The sequence below is a fragment of the Rattus rattus genome, chromosome 3 (assembly GCF_011064425.1).
Source record: "Rattus rattus isolate New Zealand chromosome 3, Rrattus_CSIRO_v1, whole genome shotgun sequence".
Taxonomy (NCBI): domain Eukaryota; kingdom Metazoa; phylum Chordata; class Mammalia; order Rodentia; family Muridae; genus Rattus; species Rattus rattus.
Window position 1 is genome coordinate 177,483,927 of NC_046156.1, and position 5,851 is coordinate 177,489,777.

A 5,851-nucleotide genomic window follows, 5' to 3' on the forward strand; every position below is an offset into this window, starting at 1 on the left:
GGTTTATTTTCAGGTTGTAGTTATAGAAATGAAGCTACTAGAGGAGCGCGTTGGAGATCCCGTGGATCTATGTCTTGCTTCAGCAGTGTTTGCTTCCAGTTTAGTAGCTTCCAGCCGCCTTACAAGTCCTCCAGTCGCAGTCTCCTGGACCGTCTCCTTGCCACCTTCAGCTCCTAGGACCAGCCAGTACCATCTCACCATCTTCGAGGTTAGGCTCATACCTGGGATCAGCCATGACCTCTCAGATTCGTCAGGATTATTCCACCGACGTGGAAGCTGCGGTGAACCGCTTGGTCAACTTGGATCTGCCAGTCTCCTACACTTACCTCTCTATAGGTTTCCTTTTTGATCGGTCTGACGTGGCTTTAGAGGGCGTAGGCCATTTCTTCCTCCACGAATTGGCGGAGGATAAGAGCAAGGACACAGAGCATCTCCTCAAGTTGCCGAATGATCACGGGTTTGGGGGTGGAGGTGGGGGCACTCTTCCAGGATGTTCAGAAGCCATCTCAAGATGAATGGAGTAAAACCCAGGAGGCCATGGAAGCTACCTTGGCCCCAGAGAAGAACCTGAACCAGGACCTCTTGGGTCTACATTCCCTGGGTTCTGCGGGCATAGACCCTCACCTCTGTGACTTCTTGGAAAGACATTTCCTGGATAAGGAGGTGAAGCTCATCAAGAAGATGGGCAACCGCCTGACCCACCTCTGTAGGGTGGCAGGGTCAAAACCAGCGCAGACTGGCATGCCCCTTGCATCTCTGGGCGAGTATCTCTTTGAGTGCCTCACTCTAAAGCTCTCTGCTTCTCCCCAGGGACTTCCTCCTCTGCTCTGCACCAGACCGCTCAGGACCTCCTGCATGAACCACTCAAGTCACTAGGCAGCTTTGTAACTGCCCTGGAGCCTCTCCCAAGTCTTTGACCAAGTCAAAATAAAGCTTTTTGAAACAGCGAAAAGAAGAAGAGGAAGAAAGAAAGAGAGAGAGAGAGAAAGAGAAAGAAAGAGAAAAAAGAAAGGAAGAACGAAAGAAAGGAAGAACGAACGAAATGAGGCTATTGTTGATGGGGAGGAAGGTTCAGCCAGGGGCCAGCTAATGCTGACAGATTGCTGTCGGTGGCTGACCAGTAGCTGAGTAGAAAAGAGAAGTGTGTAAGGGGTCTATTCTTCAAAAGAAAATATCTAGGAGGCTGAGGCAGGAGGATTGCTGCTAGTTTGATGCTAGGCTTGGGCTGCAGATCCTTCGGAAAAATCTCACGGTGGTAGTAAAATGTATATGAGAAAAAAGGGAGCATTTTAATAGATACGCCAAACTAAAGAATTCTTAATGGACGGAACTAGAAAATATCCTGAGCGAGGGAACTCAGACCCAAAAGGACTTGCAGGATGTGTACTCACTAATAAGTAGCTATTAGCCAAAAAAAGTACAGAATACCCAGATACAGTCCACAGAACTCAAAAAGGTCAACAAGGGCTCAAGTGAGGACACCTCAGTCCTACTTGGGAGGGAGAAGAAAGCAATCACAAGGCAGGGAGGGAGGGAAAGACCTGGGAGGGAAAGGGAATGGGGCTTGGGGAAGGGAGAGGAACATGATCTGGTATTGCGTGGGAGAAAGGACTGAAGCCCTGAGGGCCAGCAGAAAGAATGGGAACAGGCGACCTTGGGAGGAAGGAGATTGGGAGTACTCTTTAGAATGTACCAGAGACCTGGGAGGTGAGAGACTCTCAGGACTCAAAGGGAGGCGCCCTAGATGAAAGGCCCTACAGTGGGGAGAGGGAACTTATCGAACCCACCTCCACGCAGAAAGACAGGGCATCAAGTGAAGGATGGGGTTGCCATCCCACAGTCAAAACTCTGACCCCTAATGGGTCCTGTTTGAAAGAACTGCAGGGATGGAAATGGAGAGGAGCCAGAGGAAGAGGAGGTCCAGCAACAGGTCCAAAGTGGGATCCAGCTCAAGGGGAGACCCCAAGGCCTGACACAAGTACTGAAGCTATGGGTGCTCACAAAAAGAGACCTATTGTGACTGCCCTCAGAAAGACCCAATTTGTATCTGAAAGAGTCAGATGCAGATATGTGCACCCAACCAATGAATAGAAGCTGCAGACCCCTGTGGTTGAATTAGGAAAAAGCTGGAGGAAGATGAGGAGGAGGGCAACCCTGTAGTAGGACCAGCAGTCTTAATTAACCTGGACCCCTGAGATCTCTCAGACACTGGACCACCAACCTGGGAGCATACACCAGCTGATATAAGGTCCCCAACACATATACAGCAGAGGACTTCCAGGTCTGGGTTTAATCAGAGAAGATGCACCTAACCCTCAAGAGACTGGAGGCCCCAGGAAGTTTAGAGGTCTGGTTGGGTGGGGGGGGGAGGTGGGGGACATCCTCAGGGGAGACAAGGGTGTGGGGAGGAGGTATGGGATGTCTAACAGTTGGAGGGTGGACCAGGAAGAGAATAAAATCTGGAGTGTGAAAAAAAAGATTAAATAAAATAAAAAATTCTTAAATGCATATATAAGAATCATGAGTAAGTCATAAGCTAGATCTAGATAGTGAGTTCCTTACTCTACCTTACTGTTACCCTATGATATGATTGATAGGCTTATGCTCCATTGCTTTCAAACAGAGCAGGTATCTTAGTTAGGGTTTCCATTGCTGTAAAGAGATACCATGACCAAGGCAACTCTTATAATTGCATTTAATTGGGGCTGGTTTGCAGTTTCGTTATTACCATGGCGGGAAGCATGGCAGTGTGAAGGCAGACGTGGTGCTGGAGGAGCCAAGAGTTCTACATCTTCGTCGAAAGGAAGCTAGGAACAGACTGTTTCCAGGCACCTAGGAAAAAGCACCCCAGGGGATGACGTGTGAAAACTAAGTCATATCTTTTTGTGATCACTAATGGTAATCGTCTGCCGGTATTTATGCTTTGGGATAAGATGGGAACTTGTAAAGATGTAAAGAAGTTCAAAACCTTTTCCTAGACTGAAGAGCCCATGTATGACAAAACTAGTATGGAAACGCCATTTTGACTCATTCCAGTATTCGTCCATTTTCTTGAGACATCGGTTTAATCAAGAAAATTCAATTAATTCTAGAAACAAAGGCAGCAGCATCCTAAATGACACATTTCCTAACTGGCTTGCCTTATTGAGACATTAACTTCTCAATACAGATTATTATCCTTCTTTGGCGTTCTGCATGCCTGGGTAGTTATAGAATGAAACTGTCCCTCATAATTTGAAGATGATACTGCCGCACATGAGCTGTGGCGGGGAAAAACCAACGTCTGACAGGTGGCTCTTCTTTCCACACCCTGTGTACATGCTGAGTGCTCTCTGGTCTGTGACTCAAGCTTCGGTTGGCAGAGCCTTCTTTCTGTGTTCTGTTCTGCCACGGTGTGCTGGCCTGAAGCTCCGTTTGATGAAGGCTATGCTACCACTGGTCCTATAGCCTCACTGGGGTGCCCTTGTGCACTTGTCTCCAGAAATTCTCGGCTTTGTCAGACATGTCTTCTAGATTATGGGCTCTTGAGAGGTCTTTCCCCCACCGCATCAAATTTTCTATGTGGGAACTTTTAGTGTTTCCTCTTCCCTTTTTCACCTTTTCTTCCTCCTTCTCTCCCTTCCTCCCTTCTCTTTTCTCTTTCTCCCATGCTCTCCCTTTTTCGTTTCCCTCCCTCTATGACTCCCTCCCTCCTTCCTTTTATTTCTTCTGAGACAAGGTCTTTTCTCTATGTAGCCCAGATTTATTTTAAACTCTTTTTATTGGTTGTTTTATGTATTTACATTTCAAATGTTATCCCCCTTCTGGGTTTCCCCTCCATAAACCTATCCTCTCTCCCCCGCCATTTCTTTGAGGGTGTTTCCCACTCCCCACTCCTGCCTCCCCGCCCCAGAATTCCCCTATACTGGGGCATCAAATCTCCATAGGACCAAAGGCCTCTCCTCTCATTGATGCCTGACAAGGCCGTCCTCTGCTACATATGCAGCTGGAGCCATGGGTCCCTCCATGTGTGCTCTTTGGTTAGTGGTTTAATGCCTGGGAGCTCTGGGGTGGGGGTGTCTGGTTGGTTGATATTGTTGTTCTTTCTATGGAGTTGAAAAGCCCTTCAGCTCCTTCAATCCTTCCCCTAACTCCTCCATTGGGGTCCCCAGGAGCAATCTGATGGCTGGCTATGAGTATCTGCATCTTTATTGATTGGGCTCTGGCAGAGTCTCTCAGGGGACAGCTATACCAGCCTCCTGTCAGCAAGCTTTTCTTGGCATCAGCAATAGTGTCTGGGTTTGGTGTCTGCATGTGGGATGGATTGCTAGGTGGGGCAGTCTATGGATGGCCTTTCTTTCAGTCTCTGCTCCACTCTTTGCCCCAGCATTTCCTTTTGACAGGAGCAATACTGGATTAATATTTTTGAGATAGGTGGGTGGCCCCATCCCTCAACTGGGGGCCATGCCTGTCCACTGGGTATGGTCTCTACAGGGTCTCTCTCCCCTTTGTTGGGTACTTTGGCTAATGTCATCCCTGTTGGGTCCTGGGAACCTCTTGGGTCCTTGGAACTTTCTAGTGGCTGCCACCAGCTCTCCATTCCCCACTGCTAAACACCTCCATTCATTTTCCTGATCTTCTGTACTTCTCCCCCATCTCCTCCCACATCTGCTGCCTTTATCCCCACCCCCTCCTTTCTCCCTCCCAGACCCTGTGATTATTTTCTTGCCCCCTCTGAGTAGGACTACAGCATACACACTTTGTTCTTCATTCTTCTTGGGTTTTATATGGCCCATGAGTTGTATCATGAGTATTAAAAGCTTTTTCTTTTCTTTCTAATATCCACTTACCAGTGAGTACATATCCATGTGTGTTTTTTTTTTTGTGACTGGGTTACCTTACTCAAGATGATTTTTTCAAGTTCCATCCATTTCCTGCCACTTTCATGAAGCCATTGGTTTTTTGTTTTTAATGGCTGAGTAGTACTCCACTGTGTAAATGTACCACATTTCCTGTATCCATTCCTCTGTTTAATGACATCTGGATTGTTTTCAGTTTTTGGCTATTATAAATAAGGCTGCTATAAACATAGTGGAACATGTGTCCTTGTTATATGTTGGAGCATCATTTGGGTATAAGCCCAGGAGTAGTATAGCGGGTATAGCCCCAATAAAAGACTTTTTAGAATTTAATGAAAATGAAGGCACAACCTACCCAAACTTATGGGACACAATGAAAGCAGTGCTAAGAGGAAAACTCATAGCTCTGAGTGCCTCTGTAAAGAAATTGGAGAGAGCATATATCAGCAGCTTGAGAGCACACCTGAAAGCTCTAGAACAAAAAGAAGCAAATTCACTGAAGAGGAGTAGATGGCAGGAAATAATCAAACTCAGGGCTAAAATCAACCAAGTAGAAAGAAAGAGATCTATACAAAGAGTCAACAAAACCAGGAGCTGATTCTTTGAGAAAATCAACAAGATAGATAAACCCTCAGCCAGACTAACCAGAGGGCACAGAGACAGTATTCAAATTAAAAAAAAAATCAGAAATGAAAAGGGAGACATAACAGAAACTGAAGAGATTTTTAAAAAATCATCAGATCCTATTACAAAAGCATATACTCAACAAAACTAGAAAATCTAGATGAAATGGATGATTTTCTTGACAGATATCAGGTACCAAAGTTAAATTAGGATCAAATAAACCATATAAACAGTCCCATAAACCTTAAGGAAATAGAAGCAGTCATTAAAAGTCTCTCAACCAAATAAAAAGCCCAGGACCAGATGGGTTTAGTGCAGAATTCTATTAGACCTTCAACGAAGACCTCATACCAGTACTCTCCAAACTATTCCACAAAATAGAAACAGAA

At 45.9% G+C, this 5,851-nt stretch overlaps 1 pseudogene; it reads left to right on the forward strand.

Annotated features, from left to right (window-relative positions):
• The first annotated feature begins 233 nt into the window (after positions 1–233).
• LOC116896017 lies at positions 234–876 on the forward strand (annotated as a pseudogene).
• The last annotated feature ends 4,975 nt before the right edge of the window (positions 877–5,851 follow it).